The sequence below is a fragment of the Narcine bancroftii genome, chromosome 3, assembly GCF_036971445.1.
Source record: "Narcine bancroftii isolate sNarBan1 chromosome 3, sNarBan1.hap1, whole genome shotgun sequence".
Lineage (NCBI taxonomy): Eukaryota > Metazoa > Chordata > Chondrichthyes > Torpediniformes > Narcinidae > Narcine > Narcine bancroftii.
In genome coordinates this window covers 13,486,182-13,509,979 of record NC_091471.1, presented here as the reverse complement: position 1 = coordinate 13,509,979, position 23,798 = coordinate 13,486,182, and the positions used below count along the sequence as shown (strand labels likewise).

Below are 23,798 nucleotides of genomic sequence, written 5' to 3'. Positions count from 1 at the left end.
AACCCTGAAACCTAGGCAACATTCTTTTTTTGGAAATTTTATTTAAAATTTTACACACTCGTATTAACTAAGTGGAATAGGGGGAACAATCCTCCTCTTTTACAGATCATTGTTTCCCGAGTCCTTATTTTTTCCTTCCCCCATCTATCCCTACCCCCTACCATCATTCACCCTCCCTCCTCCCAATGCCAAAACATAAATATCATCTGTTATAAATAATAATGAAAGTATAAATGCAAAGAAGAAAAAAAATGGAGAGAGAGCTGGCAGGATTTTCAAGTTATCTCCACATTTGCAGCATTTCAGGGCTTGTGAAGTCCAGTTATTCCCATTGTTAAAGGCTCTGGGGAGACCAATCACACCTGCATTTTAATGTGCCAGAGGTATGGCTACCATATCTCAATTAATATGCCGTCTTTCCCTCTTAAGTTGTAAGTAATTTTCTCCGGAGGAACAAGGCTCTGCATCTCCCTGTTCCATCTTGCTGTGCTTAGCTGAGAGTCAGATTTCCAGTTAACCATTATGCATCTCCTGGCCACTGCCAAGGTGACCTTCACAAATTGAGTTTGGTGTTTAGAAAGTTTTAGACACAAGTCTGTAATGTCACCCTGAAGGAACAAGACAGGGTCCTGTGGGTGTATTTTTTTCAAAATGACCCTTAATTCTGCCCAAAAGGGTCCCACCACATCGGATGCATTCTCTCTAAATGCTCTAAACCATTGATATCCATGTATCTGCTAAACAACTTTAAAAAGTTGTAAGTGTACCCACCTCTGCAATTCTTCCAGCAGATCATTCCACAAATCCACCCCCTTCGAACTGAACAATTTTCCCTCAGGTTTCTTTTAAATCTTTCCCTTCTTACCTTAAATCTATTCCCTCCAGTTTTGGACCAAGTCAACACAAATTTATTGTGATCCGATTACACAAGTACACAACCCGATGAAACAGTGTTCTCCAATCCTCAGTGCAAAGCACATCCAGACATAACACACATACAGACAAACAGGGCAATTATTCACATATATATATATATATATATATATATATGAATATTGTTTCATAAATATGAGAGTTAGGGGGAGTGGGATGATGGCGTAGAGAGAAGACATGGAAAACACCTCTCCTGGCAGAATTAATTAATACCCAACTTTAACATTTTTTTTTAAAGTATTGAATAATTTTAAAATTTCTCTAGAGGCTACCAAAAATCTAGAACACAAACTGCAAAAAAAAAAAACAGCTATAACTGAAGTTACTGTGATGGAAGAAACTGGGCCTACCTTGAAGACTCAGCCTCCAATCCTCTTTCCTCTCCAGCCTCGATCTTCAAAGCCTCCGCAGGTAAGAATCCAAACTCCAGCACCACCTTCTCGGGGAGCTGGGGGAGATGGTGCTGGAGGGCGGAAGGTAACTACAGAACTGACTGCGGAACCAATGCGCAAGCACGGGACTTCGCGCTTGCACATTGCGGAAGAGGCTGAGTTGGAGTCTGCGGACCTAACTTCTTCTTTGGTTGCAGGTCAAAAGAGGGCTAAGTTGAAAGCCCGTCTGCAATTTCAACCATTAGCAACTTCCACAGAGGAAGAAGAAGAAGAGGTAGGAGTGGAAGAGGAAAGTCTTCTGCCACAATCACAGGGAGAGGAATCAGAAGAAGGAGGAGACCAATATATTCAAGGTAAAATAGATGCAGTTACCTCAGTTTTTGCAGTTACCTCAAAACCTCTTGATCCACAGATTTTTAATAAGATTTTTGAAAAAATTGAATCAATTAGTGAAAAAATTGATGCAAATTTTGCAAAAGTGAAAGTTGATTTTACTACTCAACTGGGAGCTATTAGAGAAGAAAGGACTGTAATGAAGACAGGTATGGCAAAGTGTAATAAAACTGTTGATCAAATTAAAATTATAGTTCAAAAATTTGTAGAAGATTTCCAGGGATGTCATATGGAGGTAGAAGAATGTAAGGATACAGTTAATAAGATAAAAGATTCTTTCATGGCGTGGGAAATTCAGAAGAAGGACTTATTGCAAAAAGTTTACATGTTGGAAAATTAGAGTCAATGAAATAATGTAAAAAAGTGTTGGTTGCCTGAGGACTTTGAGGACACTAATCCAGTGCAATTTGTTTATCAAATTTGGCTGCCTGAAAGTTTGGGATCAGAGAATTTTCCAAATGGATTGGAACTTGATAGAGTTCGAAGGAAAAAAAAACCGTATCCAGGACAACCGCCATGCTCTATTTTGATTAAATATTTACGTTACCAAGCCAGGGAACAACAAAGCCCTTTTAATGATCCAGAATAATAGAGTCTTCTCTGCAGATCTGAGTAATGAAATTGTCAAAAGAAGAAAATAATTTAACCCAGTCAAGTCAGTTTTGCGGAAAAAGGGATATAGATTTGCTTTTCGATATCCCGCAGTTCTTATAGTTTTTTATGGACAATTTCAAGCACAAGTTTTTGCTAATGGGTCGGAAGCTTTGGAATTTGCTAATTCATTGCCTAATATTAAGCAGAATGGAAGACAATGTTATTCATCTCAACAAGGGGATCAAGAAAAATCGACGGGAGGGACTGACTGTGGTTCAAATTGAAATTAATGATGATCAAGTTAATAGAGACCTTGAAGCAGCTTACCGTACCTGATTGATTGAAATTAAATTGTAATATTGTGATTGTGGGATTTTAGAACTTCTGGGGTGCATAAAGGTAAATAAGTCTCCTGGTCCTGATGGGATTTTTCCCAGGACTTTAAGGGAAGTCAGGGAGGAAATAGCGGTGGGTCTGTCAGTGATTTTTCAACAGTCACTGGAGGAGGGTGTGGTGCTGCGGGATTGGCGGATTGCAAACGTGGTTCCGCTGTTTAAAAAGGATGCAAGGTGTAGGCCAAGTAAGGTGTAGGCCAGTAAGTTTGACATCGGTGGTGGGGAAACTAATGGAAGGAATTCTTAGGGATAATATGTATAAGTATCTGGATAGGCACGGATTGATCAGGGACACCCAACATGGGTTTGTGAAGGGAAGGTTGGGCTGAATGAATCTTGTTGAAAGATTGATGAATATAGAGCAGTTGATGTGGTCTATTTGGATTTTAGTACGGCTTTTGATAAGGTTCTGTATGGAAGGTTAGTGAAGAAGGTTCAATCTCCAGGGATTGATATAGAGATAGTCAGATGGGTTCAGCGGTGGCTGGAGGATAGGCACCAGAGAGTCGTCGTGGACAACTGCCTGTCAGGATGGAGGCCGGTGTTGAGCAGGGTGCCTCAGGGATCGGTGTTGGGTCCTTTGTTGTTCGTCATTTATATGAATGATTTGGATGATGGGGCGGTAAATTGGGTGAGTAAAAATGCAGACGATACAAAAATAGGGGGAGTTGTGGATAGTAAGGAGGGTTTTCGTGGACTACAGAAGGACTTGGGCTGCTTGGAAAAGTGGGCTGAAAGGTGGCAAATGGAGTTTAATGTAGATAAGTGTGAGGTGCTTCATTTTGGGAAGAACAACCAAAATAGGGTGTATGCAGTGAAGGGGAAGGGATTGAGGAATGAAGAGGAACAGAGGGATCTTGGAATAACAGTTCAGTGTTCCTTGAAGGTAGTTTCTCATATACATAGAGTGGTGAAGAGGCTTTTGGTATGCTGGCCTTAATAAATCATAGCATAGAATATAGGAGCTGGGAAGTGATGCTGAAACTGTATAAGGCTTTGGTGAGGCCAAGTTTGGAGTATTGTGCGCGTTTCTGGTCTCCAAATTGTAGGAAGGATATAAATAAGGTAGAAAGGGTGCAAAAAAAGAATGTTGTCTGGATTGCAGTATCTTGAATATGGGGAAAGATTAAGTAGACTGGTACTTTATTCGTTGGAGTGTAAAAGATTGAGAGGGGATTTGATAGAGGTATTTAAAATTATGAAGGGAATAGATAGAGTAGATGTGAATAGTCCCTTTCCCCTGAGGGTAGGGGAGATTGGTACAAGGGGTCATAAGTTAAGGGTTAGAGGGCAAAAATGTTAGGAGTAATATAAGAGGATGCTTCTTCACGCAGAGTGTGGTCGCTGAGCGGAATGATCTACTGGAAGAGGTAGTTGTGGCAGGGTCAATTCTGTCATTTAAGAGGAGGTTAGATGAGTACATGGATGTGAATGGGTTGGAGGGTTTTGGGCATGGGAGTGGGTAGGTGGAACAAGTGGAGTTTCACATAAATCAATGCGGACTAGAAGGGCCGATATGTCCTGTTTCCTTACTGTAAATTGTTATATGGTTATATTCTGTCTGGGGGAGGCCGATTCTCTTTTTCTGTTTTCCTCTTACGGGGCCTCATGCCACTAGTGGCGACACCCACTTCTCATAATTAAGAGAGTTAGTGCTGACCTAATCAGCGCTTTTGGGTTTTTTTATTTTATTGTTTTATATTATTTGGGGTTTCTTGCATTCTATCTTTGGAGATGGTATGTTTGAAAGTTAGCTGTGGAGCTGGGATGACCCAGGGTGGAGAGGAGAACTGAGTATTGTCTAAATTATATTATGGTAACACATGGTTTGAATTATGTAATGTTGAATGTGAACGTGCTCAATAACCCAATCAAAAGGAAAAGAGTTTTATCTCATATTAAGGAGTTGAAAGTAGATGTTGCTTTCTTGCAGGGAACATCTAACTGAGATAGAATATCAAAAGATAAAGAGAAAATGGGTTGGTCAAGTTATAGCTTTGTCCTTTAATTCTAAAGCATGAGAAGTAGCTATTTTAATTAATAAAAACTTACCATTCAAATTAAAATCAAGAGTTATTGATCCTGTGGTAGATTTGTTTTGGTAAATTGTTGAATTTATTCAGAATCTTGGATTTTATGAATGTGTATAGATGAAAAATTTATTCAAGATGTTTTTTTCTTAATTTGATACAAGTAAAAGGAAATATAATAATTGGTGGAAATTTTAATTGCTGTTTGGACTCATTTTAGATAAATCTACAAAATCTTTAATGAGATTGAAAATGGCTAAAATAATATTGACATTAATGGAAGATATGAATTTAGCAGATATTTGGAGGAAATTGAATCCTAAAGAGTAAGATTATTCATTTTATTCTTATTGGTTTGACTCTTATTCTAGAATAGATTTTTTTTAAAATTTCAGATCATCTACAAAGAAGGATTGAATATAAACCGAGAATTGTATCAGACCATTCACCATTATTGACATCATGTTTGAATTCTAATAGAATTAAATCAATTTCCTCCTTTGAAGAAGACCGCTGAGCCTATCTCACTGACAAAAGACAAAGGAGGAAAAACCCAACACCCAACCCCAACCCACCAATTTTCCCTTGCAACCGCTGCAACCGTGCCTGCCTGTCCCGCATCGGACTTGTCAGTCACCAATGAGCCTGAGCCTGCAGCAGACATGGACATACCCCTCCATAAATCTTCGTCCGCGAAGCCAAGCCAAAGAAGAAAAAGAATTAAAAAATGTAGAATTTTGTGGCTTTTTGAGAAGTCAAATATTTATATACAAATATTAATTCAGTTGATAATAAATTTATTTTATGGGATGCATTAAAATCTTATTTAAAAGGCCAAATAATAAGTTATTCGACTAAAATTAAGAAAATTATCTTAAGGAAGTAAATAAATTAGAGAATGAAATTGCAATTTTGGAAAAAAAAAATTTTTAAAGCATCTAAAAAAAAGAGGTTGATATTGATAAATATAAAAGTAATTAAATTCTGACATAGGACTGAGATATTAGTTGATAGAACCAAACAAAAATATTCTGAATTATAACCATATAACTATATACAGCACAGAACAGGCTAGTTTGGCCTTACCAGTCCATGCCGGAACAAATCCCCACCCTCCTAGTCCCACTGACCAGCACCCGGTCCATACCCCTCCAATCCTCTCCCCTCCATGTAATTATCCAGTCTTTCCTTAAATGTAACCAATGATCCCGCCTCAACCACGTCTGTCGGGAAGCTCATTCCACATCCCTACCACCCTTTGTGTGAAGAAATTTCCCCTCATGTTCCCCTTATAATTTTCCCCTTGCAATCTCAAACCATGGCCTCTGGTTTGAATATTCCCCACTCTTAATTGAAAAAGCCTATCCACGTCGACTCTCTCTGTCCCTTTTAAAATCTTGAACACCTCCATCAAATCCTCCCTCAATCTTCTATGCTCCAGAGAAAAAAGCCCCAGGCTGCTCAACCTTTCTCTGTAACTCAAACCTTGAAATCCTGTCAACATTCTCGTGAACCTTCTCTGCACTCTCTCTATTTTGTTTATATCTTTCCGATAATTTGGTGACCAAAACTGTACACAGTACTCCAAATTTCGCCTCACCAATGCCTTGTACAATTTCATCATAACCTCCCTACTCTTGAATTCAATACTCTGATTTATGAAGGCCAACATTCCAAATGCCTTCTTCACCACACCATCTACCTGAGTATCAGCCTTGAGGGTACTATTTACCATAACTCCTAAATCCCTTTGTTGCTCTGTACTCCTCAATTGTCTACCAATCAATGTATATGACCTATTTAGATTTGCCTTTCCAAAATGCACACTTCACACTTATCCGTATTAAATTCCATCAGCCATTTCTCAGCCCACTCCTCTAGCTTTCCTATATCTCTTTTTAAGCTACGGTAATCTTCCTCACTGTCCACAATACCACCAATCCTTGTATCATCTGCAAACTTACTTATCCAATTTACCACCCCTTCTTCCAGATCTTTAATATATATAACAAACAATAGTGGACCCAGGACCGATCCCTGAGGAAGTCCACTAGTCACCGGCCTCCAATTTGACAAACAATTTTCTACCATTACTCTCTGACACCTCCCATCCAACCATTGCTGAATCCATTTCACTACCTCCTTATTTATACCTAATACCTCCACCTTTTTTCCTAACCTCCTGTTGGGAACTTTGTCAAAAGCTTTACTAAAGTCTAAATAGACAACATCCACAGCCTTCCCTTCATCAATCTTTTTTGTAACCCCCTCAAAAAACTCTATAAGGTTTGTTAAGCATGATCTACCCCTGACAAAACCATCCTGACTACTACTTATCAATCCCTGTTCTTCCAAATATTTGTAAATGCCATCCCTCAGAACACTTTCCATTAACTTACCCACCACAGACGTCAGACTCACAGGTCTATAATTTCCTGGCTTACATTTGGACCCTTTCTTAAACAGCAGAATAACATGAGCCACCCTCCAATCCTTTGGCACTACCCCCGTGACCAGTGACATCTTAAATTAACATCTGTTAATGGCCTCACTATTCTCCCTGAGTGTCCTTGGGAATACATTGTCCTGACCTGGAGATTTATCCACTTTTATCTTTTTTAACACTGCCATCACTACCTCCTCGGTTATCCTTATATGATTCATGACCTCCCCACTATTTTTCTTTACTTCAACTGGTACAATATTTTTTTCCCTAGTGAATACCGAGGAAAAGAAATCATTTAAAATAAATTTCCCCCATCTCCTCTGACTTCTCACTCAGCCTACCCTCCCTATCTACAAGGGGTCCAATTTTATCCCTCACTAATCTTTTACTTTTAATATACCCATAGAAACCCTTTGGATTTATTTTTACTCTGTATGCCAAAGCCTCTTCGTGCCTCTTTTTGGCCTTTCTAATTTCTTTTCTTAAGATTCCTTCTACACTCCTTGTAGTCCTCTTTCAATTTCTCAGCACCCTACTGTTTATACCTCTTGTACACCTCCCTCTTTCTCCTAACCAAATTTCTAATATTCCTCGAAAACCAAGGCTCCCTATGACTTCCAGCCTTTCCTTTGATCCTCACTGGGACATATCTACTCTGTACCCTCAAAATTTCTTCTTTGAATATTCTCCATTTTTCATTTACATCCTTTCCTGAAAAAATCATGTCCCACTCAATATTCCCCAAATCCATTCTTATTCCTTCAAAATTTGCTTTTCTCCAATCCAGAACCTCAACTTTAGGCCCTTCTTTGCTATTCCCTAAAACTACCCTAAAACTAATAGAGTTGTGATCACGAGACCCAATTTGTTCTCCAACATTAACCTCAGACACCTGACCTAGCTCGTTCCCTAACAGGAGATCCAGTATTACACCGTCCCGAGTCAGTTCCTCTACGTATTGATTAAGAAAACTATCTTGCACACATTTAACAAACTCTAGCCCATCCAGCCCTCTAACTGTATGGGTATCCCAATCAATGTGAGGAAAGTTAAAATCTCCCATGATCACTACCTTAAGTTTATGACACATATATGCTATCTCCTTACAAATTTGTTCCTCCAATTTTCTTGGCCCATTTGGTGGTCTATAATACACTCTGATTAGTGCCCTCATGCCTCCTCCACCCCTCAATTCCACCCAAACAGCCTCACTGGACGATCCCTCCAAACCATCCTGCCACCTCACGGCAGTAATGTCCTCCTTAACAAGTAAAGCAACTCCTCCCCCTTTTTTACCCCCTGTTCTATCACATCTAAAACATTTGTATTCTGGAAGATTTAGTTGCCAGTCCTGTCCCTCCTGTAACCAGGTCTCACTAATTGCCACAAGTGGCATTCCAAGTGCCAATCCATGCTCTAAGCTCCTCTACCTTGTTCACTATGCTTCTTGCATTAAAGTACATGCATTTCAGAGAATGACCCTCACATATATTCTCTATTCTACCTTTTACCTTAACCTCTATCCTTCCTTTGTTATTTTTATCATTCTTAACTAGGTGGCCATGCACCCTAGACACTGCTCGCAAACTCTGCTCCCCACCCCCCTGCCAAACTAGTTTAAACCCTCCCCCACAGCTCTAGCAAATCTGCTTGCCAGGATATTGGTCTCCCTCCAGTTCAAGTGGAGTCCGACCCTCTTGTACAGGTCCGACCTTCCCCAGAAGAGATCCCAATGATCCAAAAATCTTATCCCCTGCCCCTTGCACCAGCTCTTTAGCCACGCATTCATCCTCCACATCCTCCTATTTCTACCCTCTCTAGCGCGTGGCACGGGCAGCAATCCAGAGATTACTACCTTAGAGGACCTGTTTTCTAACTTCCTGCCTAATTCTATGTATTCCTGTTTCAGGACCTCATCCCCACTTCTAACTAAGTCATTGGTCCCCACATGGACCACGACTTTTGGTTGCTCACCTTCCCCTTGCAGAATTCTGTGAACTCGATCAGAGACATCTCGGACCCTGGCATCAGGGAGGCAACAGAACAACCTGGATCCCTGATCTCATCCAACAAACCTCCTATCTGTCCCTCTGACAAGTGAGTCCCCAACCACAATTACCCAGTTCTTATCCCTCCTTCCCTTCTGAGCCTCAGCGGAAGCCCCTGTGCCAGAGACCTGACCCCCACGACTCATCCCTGATAGGCTGTTCCCCCCAGCAGTATCCAATGTCGAATACATGTTGCTGAGGGGCACTTCCACAGGGGTACTCTGCACTAGCACTCTCCCTCCTTTCCTCAAAGTCACCCAATTCCCTGACTCCTGCCTTCTAGGGGTGACTGTCTCCCTGTAACTCCTCTCTATCACTGCCTCTGCTTCCCTTATAATCCTCAGTTCATCCAATTGCAACTCAATCTCCCTAACATGGTCGCTCATGAGTTGCAATTGGATGCACCTTTTGCAGGTGTAGTCGTCAGGAACAGCTGACTTCCCACATCCCACAATTGGAGCATTTGACTACCCTAGCTGACTCCATTACCTCCTTTCTTAATATATATAGGTTATTTAAAATAAAAACTAAACAAATAATACTAAAAGACTAACCAAAAAGGATACCTTACCACACATGGAGTTCCTTCTTAGCCCATGCTCAAAGTCCCTCGAGCCAAAGTCCCAAGTCTCCCTTCCTTCACTGCCCCACTCGAGCCAAAGTCCCAAGTCTCCACTCCTTCATTGCCCCACTCGAGCCAAAGTCCCATCTCCACTCCTTCACTGCCCCACTCCAGCCAAAGTCCCAAGTCTCCACTCCTTCATTGCCCCACTCGAGCCAGTCCCAAGTCTCCATTCCTTCACTGCTCCACTCGAGCCAAAGTCCCAAGTCTCCACTCCCTCATTGCCCCACTCGAGCCAAAGTCCCAAGTCTCCATTCCTTCACGCCCCACTCGAGCCAAAGTCCCAAGTCTCCACTCCTTCACTGCCCCACTTACTCACTGAGCTGCTCCTCGCTGGCCGCTCCCTCACCTTTCACTCCTTTTATAGGCCTTCAGGCCTTAGGAAAACAAGCACATAAGGTATTAGCTTAGCAATTGAAAATGGAGCAAGCATCAAGGATTATTAATACTATCAAGAAGAATTCAAAATTTACTTATAAACTACAGGATATAAATGATTCTTTCAGGGAGTATTATACTAAGTTATATTTATCTCAAGCATTGAATAACAAAGAAGAAATTAATGATTCTTTTGCAGAAGTTTCAACTTCCATCTTTGAATTGCTAAGCTCAAAAGGATTTAGATTCTCCATTTATGAGCAAAGAAGTTATTAAGGCTTTAAATTCTATGCAAAATGGGAAATGCTGGTGAATTTTATAGAAAATTTAAAGACTTATTGAGGCCTTTATTAATGGAAGTATTAAAACAAGTGACTGTAACTTGTTCATTACCAGAATATTTTCCAAATGCTGTAATAACAGTAATACCTAAGAAAGATAAAGATTTATTAAAACTGGAGTCTTATAGACCTTTTCATCATTATTAAATTTTGATTGTAAGATCGTTGCTAAAGTTTAGGCTATTAGAATGAATGAATATTTACCTGAGTTGGTTCATTTAGATCAATCTGAATTAATTAAAAAAAGACACTCTGCTGGTAATTAGTCTAGTTCATAGTTCTCAGAGACAATCGGATTTAGTATTAGTTTTATCGTTTGACAGATTAGAATGAAATTATTTATTTAAGGCTTTGCAAAAATTTCAATTTGGGCCAATATTTATGAATTGGATTAAAGCTTTATATAGAAATCCTTTGGCTAGGGTAGTTACCAATGGACAACTTTCTTCTTTTTTCATTAACAAGATCGGCTAGAAAAGGTTCTCCCTTATCTCCTGCATTATTTGTTTTAGCAATTGAACTGTTGACACAATCAATAAAGCAATATTTTAGTATTAAAGGAATTAAAGTGAATAAGGAGGAGTATAAAATTAGTTTGTTTGCAGTTGATTCATTGATTTATATAACAGATCCTGAATATTCTTTAATTTCTTTATATAAAAAATTACAAGATTATGGGGAAATATCTGGTTGTACAATTAATTGGGACAAAAGTGAAGTTATGCCATTAGTAGAAGGAGATTATTATCGTTGTAAACGTGTAGCTCAATTTAAGTGGACATATAGCCCAATTAAATATTTAGGTATCAGAATTGATAGAAATTTAGATAATCTATATAAGTTAAATTATGTTCCATTATTTAATAAAATTAAAGATGATTTAAAATGAATATTTTCCATGGATTCAATATCTTTTTCAATCTATTCCTTGTTTAGTACCTCAAAAAAAAATTTAAAGATCTTAATTCAATTGTAAGGAAATTTTTATGGAAATGGAAAATGAATAGGGTGTCTTTGGAGAAATTAACCTGGAAATTTGAATTATGTGGTTTACAACTTCCACATTTTCAGAATTATTATAAAGCTGCACAATTGAAATTTATTAATGCAATATTTGATCTAAATAAACCAAATATAAATTAGATAAAATTAATGAGAAGTCCATCAGAATTTATTTAGAAATGGAATTCAAAATTGTTAATTGGTAATGAAACATTTAATTGAAATATGGAATAAAATTGATATTATCAGATAGGTGGAAAAGGAAAGATTTCAGTGAAAATGCCCCTAAATCAAAATAAACATTTTTCCTTTTACTGCAAATAATCAGTTTTTAAAAATATGGAATCAACTGGGGATTAAAAAAGTTGAAGATTGTTTTGAAGGGGGGAAGTTTGTATCTTTTAATCGAATGAAGGAAAAATTTCAAGTTCTTCGTAATACTTTTTTTTTGTTACTATCAGGTTAAAACTTTTGGGGGGGGGGGGTGAAATTAGCTCATAGTTCCGATCTGCTTTGGAATTATTGCTTACTAAGGAAGAAACAATTAAGTTTATTTCTGAGATGTATAAGTTATTACAAAATAAAATGCCTAAGTTGAATGTTCATAAATCAAGAATGAAATGGTAACTTGATCTAAACAGGAAGATAGATGGAAATGTTTGGAGAAATTCATGTAAGGATAGTCTGACTAAGGTTATAAATGTAAGATATAGATTAATTTTTTACATCAATTGTGCTTAATCCCCCAAAAATTAAAGAAATTTCATTTTATTTCCTCCAATTTGTGTTTTAGAGATAGGTACTTTCTTTCATTCGACTTGGACTTGTTCTAAAGTGAAGAATTTTTGGATAGAAGTAAAATTGTTGATGGAGCAAGTATTAAAAGTGAGTCTACTCTTTGATCCAATGTTGTTTTTACTAGGGGACAGTAAGTCGATTGCTTTAGGATTAAGATTGTCTATGTATCAAATTGAATTTCTACGTTTAGCTTTGGCCGGCTCTAAAAAAATGTTTGGCTATTGCATGGAAATCTGACCTAATTTTAGGAATGCAAAGATGGCATACTGAGATGAAATCCTGTATTCCTTTAGAAGAGATAACGTACAATTTAAGAGATAAATATTATTTTTTTTAAAGTATGGAGCCCATATTTAAAAAGCTTTGTTTGAAGATTTAGTCTCTCAGTCCTCTCCGGCCGTGTCTCAGATTCCGCAGCTAAAAGGTTGATTATTTTTGTTTTTAAGTAATGATCTCCATTCTCGTTTCTTTGTAGTTGGAAGGGGAAGGATGAAAGGTGTTAGAGGGGTGGATGTGGAAGGTGGGGGGGGGGGGGGGTTACTTAATTATATCTGTATGAATATGTTATAATTAATGTTATATGATTTAAATGTTTTAAATAAAATATATAAAAAATATGAGAGTTCTCTATCTGTGATTTTTAAGATTAAATTAGAACTGTGTCCTTTTGTTGCTTTGTTTGATATTCTCTAGAAGAGAGGATTTACTTGAATTCAATCCAAATGAGTAATTTGGATAAGTTGGAAAGGCAGCTCATATGCACTGGTTACAGGATGTTGTGCCTTGCCTGAGTTGGGAGAAAGTTAGATCTATTGTTAAAGAGTGCAAGCTTGAACTTGACAAGATCTGGGGCCCATTCGTAGACTATTTGATGTCTTAGGCAGGGGTGCTCTGGGGGTTTTCTATCTGATGTCCGAGAGCCGAGACTTTACAATTGATTTGCTGGTGACCGTGTTTAGTAGGAGGGGTTAGATTAGTATGGGGGAGGAGGAGAGGTTCATCCTTTTTTTCTTCTTGTGTTCTTATTTTTGTTTTTTTATATAACTAGAAGAGATTGGAATATGAAGTGAAATTCAGATAAGGATATTTCATTTTTTTCGAGAATTATACAAGACAATGTAGAATTGACATGTGAATCATGTTCTGCATTGCATAAAGACTAGAAAATTAATGAATTTCTAAACAATATATACATATAATATTTCTCTCTATCAAATTAATAAAAATGTTTTAAAAAGGACAATCTCGGAGGTTTAGTGTGAGCAGTTCCAGCGTTCTCACTGCCCGTGGGAAAGAGCTGTTCCTCAGCCTGGTGGTACTGGCTCTGAAACTCCTGTATCTCTTCCCCGACGGGAACAGATGAAAGATGTGGGGTGGAAGGGGATCTTCAATGATTTTGTGTGCCCTCTTCAGACAATGATCCCCCTGGCGATAAACTTAATCTATGCCCTTCATAATTTTATAAATGGTCACCCCCCCCCCACCCCCCCACCTCAGCCTCCTTCACTCCAGAGAAATAAACAGGCTCAGCCTCTCTGGTCACTCCTTATAACTCAAACTCTCCGCACTTTCCACCTAAATGGCACCCTTCTTGTGGCAGAGCAGCCAAAACTTCACACAGCCCCCCAGATTGTGGTCTTACTGATGAGTGACATTGCTGCTCCCCTGCTCAGTGCCCTGACTGATGAAGGTAAGTGTGACAGCACCACACCCTCTCGACATGCTGTGCCCTTTTTAGGGAATGCAATCCCGCGACACCTCAGTCATCCAGCTCTACAATGCTCTTGTGCACAGATAGCAAAACGCTATTACAGCGCCAGATTAGTACATGGGTCACTGGTGCTGTAATAGCGTCTGTAGGGAGTTTGTACGTTCTCCCCGTGACTTGTGCAGGTTTTCTCCAGGTGCTCTGGTTTCCTCCCACCCTCCATAAACATATGTCAGTTAACTAGGTGTAATTGGATCCCATGGATTTCATGGGCCCTCTACCACTAAAACTTCTAACAAAATTACTGTTTAAGTTCAGCCCTGGTTTCACTTATCAAAATAATTGATGAAATAAATCTGAAATATAAATGCAATTGTTATTAATGGTGACATGATTGGATTGCTGTTAAAACACTTCTGGTTCACTAATGTCCTTTAAGAATGGAAATCTTCCATTCTTACCTGATCTGGCCTGCATGTGACCCCAGTCTGCCAGCCCTATTTATAGTGCATGGACAATGAGAGTGGTCGATAAAAGCACTTGGTAGATATGGGAAAGATGGGCCGAAGGACTCACTTCTGTATTGTGAAATTCCACGCCTCTATGACTAGTGTCAGCTGTGATGTCCACATCCATGCAATTAACTAAGTAAAAAAGGGTCTCACCTCAGACCTCTTCCTCCTTCCTGGTTGATATTTGGTGTCTTGGTGTGAAGATAAGGGGTTAGCTTGCATTTACAACATCCATCTTAATCTCTAGGGTGTGTGTTAGTGTCCTGACACCATAAGCAAATTTAATTTTTTTTAAATTTAGACATACAGTGCTGTAACAGGCCCATGAGTCTGTGCCGTCCAATTTACACCAAATTAGACTACACCCCCGGTACGTTTTGAACAATAGGAGGAAACTGGAGTCCCCAGGGAAAACCCATGCAGACACAGGGAAAATGTACAAACTTCTCATCGACAACGCGGAATTAAAACTCCAGTCCCGATCACTTGCGCTCTAAAGGCATTGCACTAAGCGTTTCACCAACCAGGCCATCCATGGTTCTGTCAGTATGTCTGTCTGCCAACAAGCTACAGATTCCTACAGTATGTTAGCAATCTGGAATCTCAGCCTGTGGTGAATCTCTGCTAAGCTGCTTGTCTCCCCTCCGGCGAGCCTCGCTGTACTAACATTGGCTGTAACTTATCTCTGCCATTAACTCCCCTTGGATATACTGTATATGCACCCATTGTCTTTCATTATTGTACCATAAGTTTCTGCTAATAAAAGTCATGATTATTGTTTGACCGCATCGTCTTTGTCTACTTCATCAACTGGCACTACACAGCCCAATCCCTCCATCGATTCTTCCTCATTAATGGTCCTTCAAATTCAAAGTGGGCCGGCATTGTTTATAGTGGCTGAAGTCGAAGTTGAGCTCTGGAAGGCACGTTGAAGTGCCAACTTACTAGCTGCCATGGGAATTCACCTTAATTTGTAGATAGCAATGAAGCTAGCCGGGGCACACACATACGTCCCTGCTCTGAGGAAATAGATTACATCATCCTGCAGAACAACCAACAGACGGGTCCATATTTAGGAACCTAGTGACCAACCTCAACGAATATACCACCACTGTCACTGACCATCAGTGTAGAGCCCTGCAAGCCAAAGAGGACAATCTGGGTGTTCCCCAACTCTAAACCATGGCTGAACTGTGAGGGATTCATGTCACACAACCAGGCCCTGTGTAAGAAATCGGGATGTATCCACAACAAGACGCTCAGAGAAGGCAAGAGGGAGAACTGCAGCAAGATTGAGTCCCAGGCACATCCTGTGGATACTCAACATCAGTGGCAGGGCGAGCAGATGCTCACAGATTCCAAAGCAAATCCGGGCAGAATGGCAAGAAACAGAGCGCCCCTTCCTGATGAACTCAGCACCTTCTCTGCTCACCTCGACCTGGAGCAGGTGACAGTAACCACAACTTTAGGGGAACCTGTACTCAAGGTCACCGCTGAGATGTCAATTGGCCTTCTGGAGAGCAATTATCAGTCTTCTACTCTCAAGGGAATAAAGTCCTAACCTTCCTCTGTAATTCAGTTCCATGGACAGCATTCAGCTAAAATAGAAACCCTCTGAGCCTGCGTGGACCAGATGGTGACAGTATGCACAGATATCTTGCGCCTCTCCCTCCTCCAAGCAGAGGTTGCACCTGCTTTAACATGGCCACTCTCATCCCAGAGCTGAACAAAAATGTACATTTTTACTGGAGCACAATTGGGAGTGGCCTGTATGGCCACATCAATGGTATGGTGGCTGCAAAGCATCAATGGTATGGTGGCTGCAAAGCATCAATGGTACGGTGGCTGCAAAGCATCAATGGCATGGTGGCTGCTAAGCATCAATGGTATGGTGACTGCAAAGCATCGAACTGGAAGTCAATGCAGAGGATCATCAAAAGAGCTGAGAAGATCACTGGTGTCTACATTTCCTCTATTGATGAAATACAATGGGAGTGTTGCTGAGCTCAGAGAATTAAGGATCTCTACCATCCATTACACACACCTTGAACTTAATAATGGGCCTTAACGACTGCCGTCTGCTGGCTCTAACACCCATCATCATGAAGTGCTTCAAGGGACTGGTCAGGGATCATATTAACACAAGCCTCCCAGTTGGCCTTGACACACTCCAATTCACCAACCGCTGCAGCAGGTTAAAGCGAACACTATTTCCCTGACTCTACACTCAGCCCTGGGACATCTTTACATCAAGAGTATAAGAGGAGACTGAATAGAGATCTACAAGATTCAGACAGGCATAGGTAAGATGGACAGCCAGTGCCTTTTTACAAGGGCAGGAATAGCAAACACCAGGATTCATTTCCACAAATAAAGGGAGAAAAGTTTAAGGGAGACATGAGGGGTAAGCTTTTAACACAAGGGTTGTGGGGGCCTGGAACACCTTGCGGGTGTAGTGGTGGAGACTGAAACATTAGAGGCATTTAAGAGATTCTTAGACAGACACATGGATGAAGGAAAAATGAGGGTTATGGGGTAGGAAAGGTTTAGATTCTTTTTTTATTCTTTTGATGAGAATTTATATATCAATACAACATCAAGGGCTGAAGGGCCCGTTTTTTCCTCTGGGGTCTTATATTCTATGATAATGAAGCGAGACCACTATACATTGACTGTAGAACTCCAGATCCATAGAACATTACAGCACAGAAATGGGCCCTTCAGCCGTTCTCGCCTGTGTCAGACTATTATTCCACTGACCTGGACTCTCCATATCACTTCCTTCGATGTACCTTTCCACATTTTTCTTAGATGTTAAAATTAAGCACACATTTGTCATTTCAGCTGGAAGCTCATTCCACAGCACCTAATAGCCTGAATTCGCCTGAGATGGTCTGATCTCGGAAGTTAAGCAGGCTCAGACCTGGTCAGTACTTGGAGGGGAGACCACCTCGGAGCACCAGGTGCTGTAGGTTTCAGTGAGGGGCGCTGGTCAAAGTGATGACTCTCTGCCTGCCTTACAGTGGATAAAATTTAAAGAATTTCATGTATGTTACATTCTAAATGTAGTATTACTTGACAATCAGGGAGCCTTTACCTTTACTCCCACCATTCTCTGTGTGAAGAAGTTCCCCCTCATGTTCCTCCTACACTTTTCCCCTTTCCACTCTGGTTTGTATCTCACCTACCTTCAGTGAAAAAAGTCTACCTATATTTACTCTGGCTATACCCTTCATAATTTTAAATACCTCTATCAAATCTCTGCTCATTCTTCTACGCTCTGGGGAATAAAATCCTAGCCTATTTAATCTTCCCCTGTAACTCACTTCCTCATGTCCCAGCAACATTCTAGTAATTCTTCTCTGCATTCATTCAATCTTATTGATATCTTTCCTCCTGTAGTTAGGTGATGAAATCTGCACACAATACTCCAAATTTGGCCTCAACCATGTCTTATACAACTTTGCCATAACATCCCAGCTCCTATACACAATAATTTGGTTTATGAAGGCCAATATACCTAAAGCTCTCTTTACAACCCTATCTACTCTTAGGCAATTATGTGCCTGCATTTCTAGATCCCTCTGTTTTGCCGCACTCCTCAGTGCCCAACCATTTACAGAGTATGTTTTTGCTTCTTATGTCCTTCCAAAATGCAACACCTCACACTTGTCTGCATTAAATTCCATCTGCCACATCCAGACCATTTTTCCAGATGGTCAGATCCCTTTGCAAGCTTTGAAATCCTTCTTTACTGTCCACAACGCCTCCAACTATAGTGTCATCTGCAAACTTGCTGATCCAATTTACCACATTAGCATCCAGATCATTGATATAGATGACAGACAACAATGGTCCCAGCACCAATTCCTGAGGCACACCACTAGTTACAGACCTCCAGTCTGAGAAGCAATCATCCATTACCACTCTCTGGGTTCTCCTGTATAGCCAACGTCGAATCTAGTTTACTAACTTGCCATGAACATCAAGGATCTGAACCTTCCTGGCTAACCTCCCATGCAAGTCCTTGCCAAAAGCCTTACTAAAGTCCATGTATAAAACATTCACAGCCTTCAACCATCCTGGCAACATCATCAAAAAACTCTACAATATTGGTCAAACATGATCTATCACACAAAAGCCACGTTGACTATTTTTAATCAGACCCCAGCTATCCAAATAATTGTATATCTTAGTACACCTTCCAATAATTTACCTACTACTGATGCCAGACTCACTGGCCTATAATTTCCTGAGTTGTAGCCTTTTGTAAACAACAGAACAACGTGAACTACCCTCTAATCCTGCAGCATCTCACCCGTGACTAAGGAAATTTCTACCCTAGCCTCCCTCAAGATCCAAGGGAATATCTTAACAAGCCATGGGGATTTATCCACCCTTATTTTCTTTAAGACAGCAAGAACTTCCTCCTTTTTAATCTGTAGAGGTTTCATGACATCACTGCTTGTTTTTCTTACTTCCCTTGAGCTCTGTGCCAGCTTTCTGAGTAAACTGATGCAAAAAAAAACATCTAAGATCTCCCCCATCTCTTCTGGCTCCAGACGTAGCCAAGCACTCTGATCTTCAAGGGAAAAATGTTTTCCTATACTAATCTTTTGCTCTCAATATATCTGTAGAAACCCTAAGCATTTTACTTCACATTGTTGGCCAAAGCAACCTTGTGTCTTCTTTCAACCTTCCTGCATTCCTTCTTACGTTTATTCTTGCATTGCTCCTTGTTGCCTAAACCTTCTTAAGCAGACCATCAATATCCCTTGAAACCCAAGGTTCCTTATGCCTGTTTTTGCCTTTAATCCTGACAGGAACATACAAACTCTGCACTAACAAAATTTCACCTTTCAAGGCCTTTCATTTAATGAAGACATCCTTGCCTCAAAACCACATCCCAATCCACGCTTTCTTGATCCTTTCTCATTTCCTCAAAATTAGCCTTTCCTTCTCCATAACTAACTTGAAACTAATGGCATTATGATGACCGGACCCAAAATGGTCCCCATGTGGCGGCCTGCCAGCCGGGACGCTACCCGGTACACAAAATGGCCGACAAACGCGGTGACTGCGCAGACCCTGCGGGGGCCAATGACCTTTGTCCCAGGTGACCATCTGTGTTGTGGGAAACAGCGAGCAATGGGCAGGAATGCCGCTCAGTTGGAGGTTGGCACCACAGTGTTGTCACTCCTAATGCCAGCAGCGAGCAGTGCCAGTGCAATAAATCAATCTTCATCTTTAATTTTTTGTGTGTGTGCATTCTTTCCACAAATCACGGTAGCACGCACACTACATTGGTAACCCCGACAAATCCAACTGGCAGTTGGATCTGAACATGATGGATCAAGCAGATCTTCATGCGGTTTTGTTGAGTCTGCCAACTTTCTTGGCGTCACAGCCACACGTGTGGTTCGAACAGGCCGAGGCCCAGTTCTGCCTTCAACAGAACACGTCTGATGACACATGTTACTATCACGTGGTGAGCTCACTAAACCAGGAGATGGCAGCAAGGGTCATCGATTTCCTATGGCAGCCTCTGGAGCAAAGCAAATATGATGCCCTCAAGGAACTATTAACCCACACCTTCAGGCTCTTCAGGTAGGCGGAGGGGCTGCAAACTTGCGCACTCTACAAAGCTGTGGTCTTCCTGGCCGCAGAAGTGACAGACAGCCTCCTCAACACGCCCCTCCCCAACTGGATCCTTGACTTCCTGTCCTGCAGACTGTCCTCAGTGAGGCTTGGTGACAACATCTCCTCCAGAATTATCCTTAACACCAATGACACTGGCCCCAGCTCTTGTCACACACCTGGCTCGCAGGGACACCTTGGTCCCAGCTGCACTGTGGAGCCTCACCTCTGGCTCCAGACTTACAGAATGGAACCTCTGCTCACACTGAATGAGCAAGAATTGAATTGAATTGTTCATCATCACATGGCCTGAGATAGACAGACAAACTTTGTTTTGTGTGCTATCCACTTAAACTTAGTACAGCAGTGTGTTTCCATGAAACACTTGGATACATGCTTGGAGTGTTGTGGGGATACATAATGAAAGTTTGCAGACACCATGGTTGAAGTAAGAACACAATGCTGGAAAAACTCAGCAAGTCAGACAGTGGACTTTAAATAGCAAAGACAGACACATGACCGACGTTTCGGGCTTGAGCATTAAGGTGTGAAAAATGTCATTAGAATGGTAAGGGGAGGGGAGAGGCAGGGGGAAGAGCCCTGTCCCAAAGGGAGGAGGTAAAATGTGGGAGAGAGGGAACACCAGCGAGCAGGGCGAGGAGGGATGGCTCTGTGAATGGAGAGGGAAGGGGGTGGAGAGCTGGAAGAAAGAAGACAAAGGGAAAGGGAAAGGAGGGTATGTAGGCGAGCAGAAACTAGAGATGTCTATGTTAATCCGGTTTCAGATTGACCAGACTGTAAATTAAGCATTGCTTCTCCAATTTCTGAGTGGTTTTGGTGGGAGAGTGCATGAGGCCATGGGCAAACATGTCAGCATGGGAGTGGGGTGCAGAATTGAAGTGGTTGGCCACTGGGAGATGTTGTTCTCAAGTTCAGGTCACCTCATTCCTGGAAGGATAAAGATGCTTTTGAGAAGGTGCAGAGGCTGTCTGTAAGGAGTTTGTATGTTCTCCCCATGTCTGCGTGGATTTTCTCCGGGGGCTTCAGTTTCCTCCAACCATTCAAAACTTACCAGGGGTGTAGGTTAATGGGGTGTAAATTGGGCAGCATGAACATGTAGGGTCTGTTATTGTGGTGAGTGTCAACATTTAAATTTTTTAAAAATTTAAATTAAATATGTGGGCTGCTTTGCTGATGTGAAGATGAACCCAACCCACCAGGGATTTCATCACAAACAGATGCCTTGGCAATTAACTGCGATCACCTTGAACTGGGTCATTTCTGATTGGGGCGGAGTTATCAGCAAATCCCAGCGACCGTGGTGGGATTGGAGTTATATATTGGGTACAGGTGGTAAATTGGTTGACTTTTGAAACCTCATAAATGGTCTTGAGGAGATCTCACATGTGGCCAACGGCCCTTTCTAACTGCTGAGTAAAATAGGGTTAACTGGGAAAATTGCCCAGTTAGCGCCCCAGTTAGAAAGGGTCTGACCCAGTTAACCCCATCGGATTCCAATCAGTTCCCTGACCTACCTCAGAGGTAGGTGAAGGAACCCAGTTAAACTTACCTAGGTCACGTCCACGGGCAATTTGAACAGGAAAATGGGCGACCCGTTTATTCTGGTGACGTCCGTGCTTGCCTGTGTGCACCACAGGGCAGCCAGCATCTGAACATCCAGTGGTACTTCTGGTGAGTACATGACACATCATCGCGGGGGCAAGATCCCCCTTAAATCACCAGGTCGGCGATTTAATGGGTAGATCCCCCTGCAACTTAAAAGGTGCTTCCAGCACCTTTGCCCCAGTAATCGCACTCAGGTCCCAGGAGGGTGACCCAGGTGCTGCAATTTAAAAGGGGGGCTATTGATACCATGGATGAAGGGCTCAAGTATCTTTGCTGTATAAAGGACACTGACCTGCTGACCTGCTCCAGCATTGTGTTCTTACTTCAACCTCAGTGACTGCAGACTTTTGTATTTTTCCGTCATATTATATACCTATCTCGGCTGCACCATTTCATCAGATGCAAGGATCGACAATGAGATAGACAACAGACTCGCCAAGGCAAATAGCGCCTTTGGAAGACTACACAAAAGAGTCTGGAAAAACAACCAACTGAAAAACCTCACAAAGATAAGCGTATACAGAGCCGTTGTCATACCCACACTCCTGTTCGGCTCCGAATCATGGGTCCTCTACCGGCACCACCTACGGCTCCTAGAACGCTTCCACCAGCGTTGTCTCCGCTCCATCCTCAACATCCATTGGAGCGCTCACACCCCTAACGTCGAGGTACTCGAGATGGCAGAGGTCGACAGCATCGAGTCCACGCTGCTGAAGATCCAGCTGCGCTGGATGGGTCACGTCTCCAGAATGGAGGACCATCGCCTTCCCAAGATCGTATTATATGGCGAGCTCTCCACTGGCCACCGTGACAGAGGTGCACCAAAGAAAAGGTACAAGGACTGCCTAAAGAAATCTCTTGGTGCCTGCCACATTGACCACCGCCAGTGGGCTGATAACGCCTCAAACCGTGCATCTTGGCGCCTCACAGTTTGGCGGGCAGCAGCCTCCTTTGAAGAAGACCGCAGAGCCCACCTCACTGACAAAAGGCAAAGGAGGAAAAACCCAACACCCAACCCCAACCAACCAATTTTCCCTTGCAACCGCTGCAATCGTGTCTGCCTGTCCCGCATCGGACTGGTCAGCCACAAACGAGCCTGCAGCTGACGTGGACTTTTTACCCCCTCCATAAATCTTCGTCCGCGAAGCCAAGCCAAAGAAAGAAAAGAAAGAACCATATAACAATTACCGTATGGAAACAGGCCCCCTCAAGTCCACACCGATTTAAGTGAACTCCACTAGTCCCAACTTCCTGCTCCCTCTCTATGACCCACCAGTCCCCTCACATCCCTGCACTCATCCAACCTCCTCTTAAATGACAAAAATGACCCAGCTGCAACCACCTCCTCCAGAAGGTCATTCCACTCAGCCACCACTCTCTGAGTGAAGAAGCCTCCTCTTAAGTTACTTCTACTAAAGTTTTACCCCCTATCCCTTTACTTATGACCCCTTTTTCCAATCTCATCTATGCTCAAGGGGAAGAGCCTATTCACATCTACTCTATCTATCCCCCCCATAAAATTTTATACACCTCTATCAAATCCCCCCTCAACCTTCTACGGTCCAATGAATAAAGACCCAGTCTACTCAATCTTTCTTTGTATTCTACTGTGACTTTTTTTTCTGTGACCTCAATTGGCTGAGAAGCAATGAGGGGAAGGGCCCTTGCGTTGACCAAATTTACTGAGCACACGTTTCAGAAAAGGATCACTGTGCAGTTTGTAGTCATTCCTTGAAAAGCACGGGAGCTCCCTGTTACTGCAGCCTCCCCCAGAATTCTCACACCAGTGTCAACTGCGTGCATGAGGTTAGCACTTCAAACCACAAATGAAATTACAAAGAAGAGAAATCCATTTAGCACTGGTTGAGCTTTCCTTCTCATTTTGCAGCCCTGCTCTCCCAGTCCCACGTTCCTGCCCTCCTCTGCTCTATTTGCCATAACAG

At 41.7% G+C, this 23,798-nt stretch overlaps 2 long non-coding RNA genes across 2 annotated transcripts in view; one reads left to right on the top strand and one right to left on the bottom strand.

Annotated features, from left to right (window-relative positions):
* The window catches only part of LOC138756052 (uncharacterized), a 66,322-nt gene that overhangs the window by 3,399 nt on the left and 39,125 nt on the right, over nucleotides 1–23,798 (bottom strand). The gene's annotated exons all lie outside the window — the stretch shown is intronic.
* The window catches only part of LOC138756051 (uncharacterized), a 34,680-nt gene that overhangs the window by 1,378 nt on the left and 9,504 nt on the right, over nucleotides 1–23,798 (top strand). Inside the window, exons 2-4 of the long non-coding RNA XR_011352703.1 lie at nucleotides 1,199–1,344; nucleotides 1,523–1,678; nucleotides 12,368–12,459. This is a non-coding gene — a long non-coding RNA (uncharacterized lncRNA). The remainder of the gene's footprint in view (nucleotides 1–1,198; nucleotides 1,345–1,522; nucleotides 1,679–12,367; nucleotides 12,460–23,798) is intronic.